This window comes from Arabidopsis thaliana, chromosome 5 (genome assembly GCF_000001735.4).
Source record: "Arabidopsis thaliana chromosome 5, partial sequence".
In the NCBI taxonomy this organism is placed as follows: Eukaryota; Viridiplantae; Streptophyta; class Magnoliopsida; order Brassicales; family Brassicaceae; genus Arabidopsis; species Arabidopsis thaliana.
Window position 1 is genome coordinate 18120716 of NC_003076.8, and position 12005 is coordinate 18132720.

The following is a 12005-nucleotide window of genomic DNA, read 5'->3' on the forward strand; positions in this document are numbered from 1 at the left end:
CTTAACACTTCGATTTGACATTGGTTAATTGTGTAAAGCAAGGTTTGTGTGCTTATGCTATACGCTACAGAATGGCAGGTCGTTAAGTTGACACGTTGGTCAATGACGTCAAGATTACGAATAGGCAAGTGGGGGCAGAAGATATACTACCTCGGTTCACGAAAATGTGTAAAGCAAAGACTAAGTAAATCACCTGGTTATTTTGACGATAACATGCAATACAAATAAAGAACGCTTACCACTTCGATTTGACATTCGTGAATTGTCGCTTCACGCCTCCCTCGGGTGTTGGGAGGGAAATCATACCGTTTTGAAATTCGCGTGGCTGCAAATGGTTAAGCAACTGTTACTAGAAATATCTTTAGTTACTGTAGCCCTAAAAAACAAAGTTAACCTTTTCTATAAAAGAAGAAAGATGGCAAGATATCATCTCTCACACCTCTACTTCTTCCTATAAAGCACACACTACGTATCCAACAACATCGAAGAACTCGATCATTTCTGTTTTGGTATGCAATTAATGAATGTTCTTTTGGTCGGGTTTGTTGCTATTTTTAAAAAACTCATGGTTGATTTATCTCTATTTAATGCAACTCTATTAATGTGTAGGTACCGATGGTGGTTATAACCGAAATAACCGACGATCGTTATGTCAGGACGGTGAGTGGCTCCTGGGCAATCGGAGCTGATGGAACATGGTTATTCATATCCAATCACAATAATGCAGTGAGGAGGTTGAGCATTGGGGAAGGGGAGAAGTTAGCATCTGTGCGCCAGCTTGTTAGAGAAGCGTACGGACAGGAATACGTTGAAGGCCCACTACACCTGACTTACCAATGGCCTGATTGGATGGACATGGAAACTACCTTTGGTGGGCGCACGAAGCCAGTAAGCATAACTTCAGAGGAGACAATGGGAGTGTTTCTAGCTATGCGTTTTGAGTTGGAGGACTTGAGTTTGTTTGTCTCCAAGCAAACGGTGGATGATGGTTCCGAAGATGGTGGAACAAGTCAGACTTCAAGTTACGGATTTGCAGATAAAGGCAAATCACCTTTATACGTCAACGCTGAACGATCACCTAACTACGAGTCCGTTGTGTGGAAAAGGCTTATGGATGACGAGGCGGTCCTCCGCTGGATGCGTTCAACGGAAACAGAAGGTCAAAACGTTGGAGACTCTTCTACCAACGTACAACAACACCCTGTGAGACCAGCTGTTGAGGCAGCTTCCCCGATGTTAACGACTGAAAGTATGGACACAGCGACTGAAGATGGAGATCAGGTAAAATATTCTGCGTTTATTAAATTCAGCCACTCGAATATACCATTACAGTACTAAGACATCTATTTACGCAGGAAGAAGACTCAACTGTTGTTGAGGCAGATTTACTTAAAAATCTGGGGTTACCGTCAATTAATTTAGCCACTGAATCTTACGACTCTCTCAGTGAAGGGGAAGCGTACAACGACGAAAACGACTATCCCGGGGGCGAGACAATTAAGGAGTGCAATTTTTTTGGGCCTTCCGCAACTAACTTGGTGGAACCTCTAGGTGTACACTTGGATCTCGCGGTACCTCTGCATGAGGCTCTTGAAGACATGTGCCTTAACTTCGCATCTTTCAACAGGGATGCAGCGCCAACCCTAGACGAACAAGGGGAAGAAGGTACCAATTACATAGCATGTTGTTTTTAAGAACAACACATATTGCAAGAGTGTTCTAATAATAACCGTCATATAGAGTAACATGTTATTCGTATAAATACCATGCAATAAAAATTTAATTTCGCTGAATTCCTGATTAGTCGTACGAATACAATCTTAATATCCACATCATATTTGTTTAGTTTAAATAACAAATTGTATTTAATATCATGTAATATAATGATATGCTTACAAACCAACACATGGTTTCAATTTACGTTGATATCCCTGAGATATCCCTAATCAAAATATAGAGTAACATGCTTTAATATTGAACATCATGGGATATAGATATTATGTTGGTCAAAGTGTTACTATTTAGTCATACAAATACATGCTTTCTACATTCACAACATGTGTACAGTGTAAATAACACACGAACTTTATTGTTGTGTAGGCCGCGTCGGAATGGAATTAGCAATTCGGGATGTGGTCTACGAAGGTGATGAACTGTTTGTTGGCCGGGTATTCAAAAATAAACAGGATTGCAATGTCAAATTAGCAGTTCACGCACTTAATAGACGGTTCCATTTCCGTCGTGATCGTTCCTGCAAGAAACTAATGACTTTAACCTGCATTTCTGAAACATGCCCTTGGCGTGTATACATCGTCAAGCTGGAGGATTCTGACAATTACCAAATTCGAAGTGCTAATCTCGAGCACACTTGCACTGTAGAAGAAAGGAGTAATTACCACAGAGCAGCAACAACGCGGGTCATAGGCAGCATAATTCAGTCTAAATATGCGGGCAACAGTCGGGGGCCAAGGGCTATTGACCTTCAACGCATCCTATTGACCGATTACTCAGTTAGAATTTCCTATTGGAAGGCATGGAAATCAAGAGAAATTGCGATGGATAGTGCACAAGGATCAGCTGCGAATAGTTTCACTCTGTTGCCAGCCTACCTACATGTGCTGCGCGAGGCTAATCCAGGTTCAATTGTTGATCTAAAGACAGAGGTTGATGGAAAGGGTAATCACCGGTTTAAGTACATGTTCTTAGCATTCGCCGCATCGATTCAAGGTTTCTCTTGCATGAAACGAGTCATTGTTATTGACGGTGCCCACCTGAAAGGCAAATACGGTGGATGCCTCCTAACCGCCAGCGGCCAAGACGCTAATTTCCAGGTTTTTCCCATAGCGTTTGGCGTGGTCGATAGCGAAAACGATGACGCATGGGAATGGTTTTTCCGTGTTTTGAGCACCGCTATACCGGATGGAGATAACCTGACCTTCGTCTCAGACAGACATTCCTCCATTTATACCGGTCTTCGAAGGGTAATCCTTAAAATTGATAATTTTAAATGTTACATGTTATATACAGCATATGGCTCTTATTTATTTTAGAACACATGCTATCTACCAATATGCCCTGCTATATACGTATAACACATGTTAACATGCAGGTCTACCCAAAGGCTAAGCACGGGGCATGTATTGTTCATCTGCAACGAAACATAGCGACCTCATATAAGAAGAAACACTTGCTGTTCCACGTGTCAAGAGCTGCGAGGGCTTTCCGGATCTGTGAATTTCATACATATTTCAATGAGGTGATAAGACTAGATCCGGCTTGCGCACGATACTTGGAATCTGTTGGTTTTTGCCATTGGACACGCGCTTATTTCCTTGGGGAAAGATACAACGTCATGACTAGCAATGTGGCGGAGTCTTTGAACGCAGTCTTGAAAGAAGCCCGTGAACTACCAATCATTTCCTTGTTAGAGTTCATTCGGACCACATTAATTTCCTGGTTTGCTATGAGGCGTGAGGCAGCTAGAACCGAAGCATCGCCTCTACCACCAAAGATGAGAGAAGTTGTTCATCGTAACTTTGAAAAATCAGTCCGATTTGCGGTTCATCGCCTTGACAGGTACGATTACGAGATAAGGGAGGAAGGCGCAAGTGTCTACCACGTGAAGCTTATGGAACGCACATGCTCCTGTAGAGCATTTGATTTGCTTCACTTGCCTTGCCCCCACGCAATAGCGGCTGCAGTGGCTGAAGGCGTTCCAATACAAGGACTGATGGCGCCGGAATATTCTGTTGAAAGCTGGAGAATGTCTTACCTAGGTACCATAAAACCTGTACCCGAGGTTGGTGACGTTTTCGCTTTACCTGAACCAATAGCCTCTCTCCGCCTCTTCCCGCCAGCCACGCGCCGTCCATCGGGACGGCCGAAAAAGAAAAGAATTACTTCAAGGGGGGAATTCACGGTAAACGTTATACATTTGGAATTTACTGTAACACCCTTAGTGTTTTAAATTCCTAACAATTGCTCAATCTTCATCTCAGTGTCCCCAGCGACAAGTAACACGTTGTTCTCGTTGCACAGGCGCCGGCCATAATCGCGCCACGTGCAAAATGCCCATATAAAGGTACAATGTTATTTTATACCGTATCATGCTATAGATAGAAACAACGTTCATACAATTTTTATAATATCATCTGCAGGGGGTGTTGTGTCTCGCGTCTTCTTCATGAGTTATATGTTGTGTTATATAAGCAAGGGGAAGTCCATCACATATGGATATTATGTAAAAGGAAGGGTCACTTGGTATAATGTACATATTAGCAATTAGATGTGGCAATTAGGGTGGCAACTAAAAGCTACGTTGAGAATGCAATCAAGGGACCCCAATTCCAGTAAGTGCCGTATAGAAGACCACCTTCTACGGACAAAGGATAATGTTCTGTTTTTTGGCTTTTGTGTAGAAAAAAACTTTATGTTCCCCCTTTTGTAAACAGACTCATGATATTAAGTAAAGACGCGAGTGTTTAATTATTAATACGTGGTGTAATGTAAAATTCAGATCCACAGACAAGGGGTTAAATGAGGAAATATATGAAACAAATATAACGAATAGATATAGCACCATTACTGGCAAATTAAAGTCCATAAAAATGTTCAGCCATCATGAACTGACATTTTATGTCAAGGATTCCAACAAGATGAAATCATTCCAACCATAAATCAAAATAAGATGCTATTCGAGAAAACCACATGTGATGTTTAGCAATTGCGTGAGGTAAAACCGGGCACCGAGAGTTGAACAGTTCCACATAGGATTCCTTATGCCACTTCGACTATTTTCTCAGAACCCAATAAGTGCTTCTGCACCACACATTTCACCCCCCAACTACGCCACATAAATGAGTGAATATATACACTAACAATATTGGACTATATATACATATTGGCTATCAACATCTCCGTCAATAATAAAACGTCCTTCGGCCTACTTACACATGCTTGCAAGGGTAGAAATGAGACAGTATCGTCAGAATCCAGTACTCATGCGGGTGGGTGGGCTGTTCAGAAAACAATTTGACGACGCATTGGAGGCAAATAACCCGGAAGCACATTATCTTGAAGGGCTAAGGTATGCTTGTTGGGAGAAAGATTTAGTCATGGCAAAAAAACACATTTTTAAAGCTGTAAACAAGGTAGATGAGGCGCTGTTTGTTATGGCTATGTTGTCTATTTGTGGTGGTGAGAAGGAGCTAGGTGAATTTTTCACTGAACAACTGTTTGCCCTACCTTGGGCCGAAGTATTAGCTATGGGTGATTCTTTATTTTCAGCTCTTGAACGAATGGCTGTGCGCCATGGTACAGCTTACAAGCTTACATGGAATGGGGCCCATCCTCCATGTGTATCAATCCACAACATATATAATAGATGCGAAGAGTGCTACATTTTCTTTTGTTCAAAAGAATTCTGTCGGCGATGTTAGATGGTACAAGCTGCACCCAACGTGGAAATCTCGTAACCAGAAGGGAAGCATCCTTTAAAATAATATGCTGTTATTTTATATTAACCCGCGTAGCATCTATAAATCACATTCTGTTTGTAAAAAGTACATGTTTTATGTCTAATGTGTTAGTCGTTATGATAATGGTGTCAAATAACGATATTACATTAAAATGGCGTGATATGTACCTATATTACATGTTTTATATTGACTTTTTGATCATGTTAATCTGTCTAAGGTGTATAATCCAAAATATTTTTAAACGGGTCATTATTATTGCAAAGTTTACAACCGGGTAAGTCCTAAATATCAACTAAGCCACAGTTAGAATGCATCTATATTTAAACGAATCATGAGGTAAATATAAAACGCACGGTACATATTAGAATTGCAGTGACATATGTTTACTACACAAAACAGGTGCATAGAAAGAACATTAGGTACTCAACTGTTAGGTGTCTAATATATTACAGAGTCAGGTAATAGAAGGTAAACACACTAGAACATTTGGGTCAGACAATCCCATTAGCTAATTCAAAACCGGCAATGAAATATTTGTTAGCAGCAGTCACCACATCAGCATGCTTCACTTCTTTGCAAGCCTGAATCCCACCATTGGCATGGGCTTCAATTAAACGAGCTGCCATGACTCCAGAATATTTTACAGAATCTGCCTGTGGAATATCATTTTCTCTGTGAACCGCAAGAGATTTCAAACGAAGTTTCTTTTCCCCAGCCATTTTAATAGCAAATCGAAATAGATATGGTAACATTTCAGCAAGGGGCAAAAGCACTTTCTTCAATTTTGTTTCACGCCATAATCCTGTATAGCAGTCGAGGACGCTAATGATCCTTGCACTCATATCAACACAAAGCCCTACCCAATGCTGTAAATCAATGAGAAATGGAATGTAGACCACAGCAGAACCTGTAGGGGTACATTCAAGTAGGTCGTGATCAAACCCATACATTCCCTTATCAGCAGACTTGACGAATTTTGGGTAATGCTTGGATAATTCAACCACAAATGTTGAATCAATGAATGAAACGGCTTGGTGCTTTTCAATGATATTATTTGCACACCAGTTAATCCTTATGCTATTAATGAAGATGTCCATAACCTGTAAATAGAGTAGAACGCATATTAGGTGTTTAAGGCAAACCCTATGTTTATAGAGCACTATGTAATCTTTTTTACCCACATGATATTTATCATACCATTTTGGGTACAACGGTCTTGAACTCAACAATCTCACGCAACTCAATGGCGGAAAGTGTTCGACAAGCCCCAAAATCAATGTCCCTAATAACAGCCATATGCATAAGTTTTAAGTAATATGAGTCAAACAAAATAAAATAGCATAAGGTTGGAATTAATACCCAGACATGCCATATAAGCGATTTATCTTGTTCTTACGGCTAACATCATGCCCAAAAGTAACAGACCTACCGCTTGTGGAAGAGGCTATTACGGATTCATGTTGGAGCTGTGAGCAACGTAAACGTGATTAGAAAATCAGATGTTATCTTAATAATCAGGAAATTAGAGTTTGCATAATCCTAAACATTCTGTGTTAAACTTAATGGCATGTAATTTGTTCTAAAACCTTGATGTTTGTACGGGCAAAACACTTACAATATGACAAAACTTTTTAAATATTTTTTTGTTATATTAGGTAAAACCCTGAACCATGCTGAAAATACATGATGTATCGCAAAATATAACCGTGTGCATATTAAACCAGTGTTTTGTTTTTAAAAACCATGAATAAGTAAACTTGACCTACCACAAAACTACGAAATCCATATTTAACAATATCTTAACCATTCATGCACCCAAACTAGACCTAACACAAAACTATGAAATCCATATTTAACACTAGCTAAACGCATTTATGCAACCTTGCCATCAGGGTCCACAATATCATTTGTTGGGGCTGGCAGGGACGGTTCAGATATCATCGGCATTTGGCTTAAATTGGCCTAAAATAAGAAACAGTTGCATGTAATTAGTTTGTTAGTGGTAACGAGAGTAAAAAATAATGAATTATATGATCTAACATTATCGGCTGTAGCAGGTGGGTCAGCAAGTCCTTCTCCATCTTTATCTGAAGCACCGTCATCAACCATTGGCCCGGGGGTTGACTTACATTGGGCAGTCAAATCAGACTCTATCTGCAAGGCAAACAACAGACGTTAGAGCCAATACACGGAAAAAAAAAAACATAAAAACTATATGAGAAGGTTTGAACTCACTATGCATGGGATGGTGTACTGCAACTCTGGCTGACCTACATTGTATGCAACACCATCCATGTCAACAAGCACCACATATGGATCAGGGAGGCTGGGCTCAGATTCAAAGAACTCATTGACGTCTGTGGGAGGAGGAAGCAAACACTGAGTATGACTCGCTGCAGCTGGAATAGGTTTATCAGGGCTAGTTTGGATATCATCAAGGCCCTCTCCACCTATCCCATCACCGGGGGCATCAACCAAGATATTATCTTGATGGGATACAGTTTTATCACCAGAAACAGACTTTTCCGCAAACATATCGTCTAATTCTTTAGCCGGCAGAGTGGAAGAGCCAATGTCATGAATCCCATCTCTAGCTGACTCATCCTCAGTGGTATCAGTCACCACCCCTCCAACTTTGTTGATATTGACAGCTTCAGGGGATACATGTTTATCAGCAGAAACAGACTTTTCAGCTGAACTGTTGTCTACTGCTGGCGTCAGGATGGTGGCTGCTGTTGGGCCATTGTTGCCTCTCTTCCGTTTCTGTTTGTTATGAAAACAATACTTGAATTAGGAAGAACTCTCATAAAATACAGAATATTTACAAAACTGTTAAACGTATACCAGAGAACTACGCAATCCAGGCCTAGTCGGTGGGGATAAGCGACCTATGGGGGTTGTAGTCTGTGTAGGTTCTGCGTCGTTAATATCATGCATCACTTCACCTAAGACTTGATCAATAAATCCAGAACCACTGTTCTCCTTCGACTGGGCTACCCTGCCATTATCCAAAACAACAAGGGAGGATCCCTTCTTCCCACCTAATCCCTCACCCACATCTCTTGACTTAGGACCACTGTGACGCTTATTCTTCCTGCCATGGCTTTCCCTCAACAAGCTGCTCAATCTAGCCTCTGAATCAGCTATAGCCTTCAACATACGCGACTCCATACGCTTGTCTTTCATGTCAATGTAATTTTTAATCGAATCTGGTATGTGAACCTGCCCTTTAGTTTTACGGGGTTTAGAAGAGCCAGGCAAGGAAGCATCAGGTTGTATGGTATCCTCATCAACACAATCATAAGTGCTACATACATCACTGTTGTCATTCCTTTCATCGGGTAGCGAATCAGGGACAACACCACCTGAAAACATGGACCCCTTGAATATGTGCTCCTCTTTTATTAGTTGCAACATGTAGTCAACAGATAGATCTTCTTCGTCCTCGACCCAACCTGACTTGAAAGCGTCACCAGTCGGTGTTCCACTCCAAATAGAAACGACTTTAATCTGAAAAACAAAGAGTTAGACTTTAGCCACATGATATTATGTTTTATTACATGTACTAAAAGTATTTATACTGTTACTAACAGTGAAATATAGATTATGTACCCATGTGCTCCTTAAAAACAACATGTTATTTCATCATATAACCAGATGTTGTAATGCATACCGCCATACGTGACTTACTAAGGTAACAGGGTATGGTTATTAAAAAGAACTGTGATCATATTTAAAACCATGCAGTTTTTGCATAAATCATGATATAAATAATAAATAGTAAATCAGCACATATTAAAAAAAAACTTAACCACATGCTACACATTTACAGCCATGTTATGATTATTCTAAAGAAACTGTGATCAGATTTAAAACCATACAATTTATACAGAAATCATGATATAAATAACAAATAGTAAATCAACACATATTAAAAACCTAAGCCACATGCTACACGTTTACACAGAATGATATGAATCTATAATTGTATGTTTTTGATAGGAAAAGAAGAGGTTTTCATGATAAAAACGAGCATATGAAAATTAATTTACGAGAGCAGAGATGCATTGCTCACCTGAGACTGCCGGTCGACTTTCCAAACAAGATCCAACTTCAAACTCCATAAGCGCTCAATTTCCGTATCTGTTTCCTCCATTTCTGAGTCACTATCTTCAACGGCTTCAGGGAATTGCAATTCTCTGATTCGAGGAACACTTTGCAGTAGCAAAAGTTGGAGTGCGTGTGGGAAACCTTGAACGGTGATAGATTTCCGCATAAGTTTATCAGCTCCCCTTGCAGTAACACTCTTCAACGTCATTAGGAATGACATAGTCCCCCAAGGAAAATTTAGAAACATGTCTAAATTTTCTGCCATGTCCGCATGGACCGGAGAGATTTTACTTCTACCCGAGGTTGGGCATAAAACGCCATCAATCAAGGCCAGCACAGCGTAACGTAAACGAATTCCTTGATCTTGAACCACTCGCTTCTTCAGCCTGCCAACAACCCACTCAACAGATACATCACTGCGGTCAAATAGGCTGTACCAATACTTGCCAGGCGCCAATTTTCGTTTCCCTTTCCTCTCTTTCATACGAGGCGGTTTGTCGCAGTTCAAACCGGTAACATTTTGAAACTCAGAAATGGAAAACCGAACAGGGGATCCAGAGAAAATTACCCAAATTTCTTGTTTCTTCCTAACAACAAGCTGCCTCGTTAGCAAAAAGTGAATAAGCTTCCCAGAATACGCGGCGCTTTCGGAGAAATCAAATAATTTCCCAAACTGAGATTCCCGGAGAATTTTCATGTCCTCCGCATCTAACGCGTTAGCGATGTCATCTATCAAAGACAGTTCACTGTAGGACTGCACTCTCTCACCGTTGGGCTCGGATCCAGACCTAAACAATCGACGGGGTAAAGAGTTGTTCATCATCTACAAGTCGAACCCTTTTCTGCACAAAATAGAAGTTTATAAATCAGAAACAGTATGTACCTAAGATTTCAGTTAATCGGAATATAGATTGGAGAAATAAAGAAGTTGATGGCGATCGAGAACGTTGAATAGCTTAAACCGCATATATTTGTGAAATTACCTGTAGCCCGATGGAATTGATTGCCTAACTGCGAGATTGAATCTAAAGAAACGATATGTATGAGAAACAATATAGATTTGAAATAGATATTCGGAGAGTTTGCAGAATCTATGGGTAGAGAACGGAAGACGTTTCCTCTCGGAAAACCAGCAAATGAAGCGGCGCTAGGTTTTTTTTTGGAGCTCCTGATATTTCAAAAAATTCGATAATAAATCGATTTCTCGAAATTAAAATCTATATCGTTTGCGTCCACATACAGCATTGCTCTTACCAAGGTTTTCAAAATTCAAATTTCTGCAATCATACGCCTATACACCTATATGTCCCCTAACCAAGAACACAGTTATAGGGGGTTGCGGGTAATTTCAGATACGTCTCCGACAGACACTATAGACTCATAGTTAGTTTCTATATTATTATTGATTTCATGGTCATCTAGTGCATATACCCATAAATAAATTCCTAATTCAAAATCATAACCCTAGATTATTATTATGCTTCATAACACTTGAATTGAAATATATTGTATTATAATTTGGATTGATACTTTGACATTCTAGAAGTAGACTAGAATAGTACACCAAATGGGTACACTATAATAGTACACCAAGTGAGAACACTAGAACAGTACACCAGTAGTACACAAGACTAGTACACAAGACTAGTACACTAGACTAGTACACCAAATGCGTACACTATGATAGTACACAAAGTGAGAACACTAGAACAGTACACCACTTCGGTACATTAGACTAGTACACTAGCCAAGATAGAATACTAAACAAAAGACGTCGTGACCAACCATGGAGAATCTTCGCCGGAGAACTTGTTCAAGTGATTTGAAAGTCTGAATTTTTTCGCAGTTAATAGCCTTTCCTGGCCTAGTTTTATCAACCTTGAAATCCCACCAACCATTGGAGTAGCAAATCCACCGGCCGACCATGGAGACGCAGGATTCATCGTCCCCTGAAAAAACGAAAACAGAGTCATCGTCTCCATCGTTATTTGTTGGCCGTACACTCAATTTCATAAACTGTAAAGCTTCTTATGATAACTCATACCTTCCATCTCGACAGATTTTGACAATGTGTGTATGATTTTCGAAGTGATGAGGGTTTATCTTCTTTTGACAATGACGACTTCAGAGAAGATGTCGACGACGAGAGAAGTTTATGTTCAACGAGGGTTTAGGAGATAAGTTTATGTTTGGTTTCAATGTCTTGAGGACAAATGAGTTTGAGTTTTGTGATATTAGCCCATGACAAATCTTGAATTTTGAATGATATTGGGCTGGTTTGAATTTGGTCCATTAGTTTTCATCAAAACACAAGAGGGGTAAAACGGTCTTTGACTATTTGCTGTATTAGAGGAGGGCTGTATTAGAGAGGACAGAAGAAACTACCCTATCAGCCTATTTTTTAAAAAACTGTCTAGT

The 12005-nt window shown here is 40.0% G+C and overlaps 3 pseudogenes across 3 annotated transcripts; 2 read left to right on the plus strand and 1 right to left on the minus strand.

Annotated features, from left to right (window-relative positions):
- Positions 1 to 615: 615 nt before the first annotated feature.
- AT5G44875 lies at positions 616 to 3967 on the plus strand (annotated as a pseudogene; the record flags this gene model as incomplete). Its single annotated transcript has 1 exon — positions 616 to 3967.
- A 985-nt stretch (positions 3968 to 4952) lies between these two features.
- On the plus strand, positions 4953 to 5438 carry AT5G44880 (annotated as a pseudogene; the record flags this gene model as incomplete). The annotated part of the gene is made up of 1 exon: positions 4953 to 5438.
- A 530-nt stretch (positions 5439 to 5968) lies between these two features.
- On the minus strand, positions 5969 to 10410 carry AT5G44890 (annotated as a pseudogene; the record flags this gene model as incomplete). The annotated part of the gene is made up of 8 exons: positions 5969 to 6577; positions 6675 to 6759; positions 6837 to 6943; positions 7359 to 7439; positions 7518 to 7631; positions 7713 to 8240; positions 8322 to 8987; positions 9553 to 10410.
- Positions 10411 to 12005: the final 1595 nt, after the last annotated feature.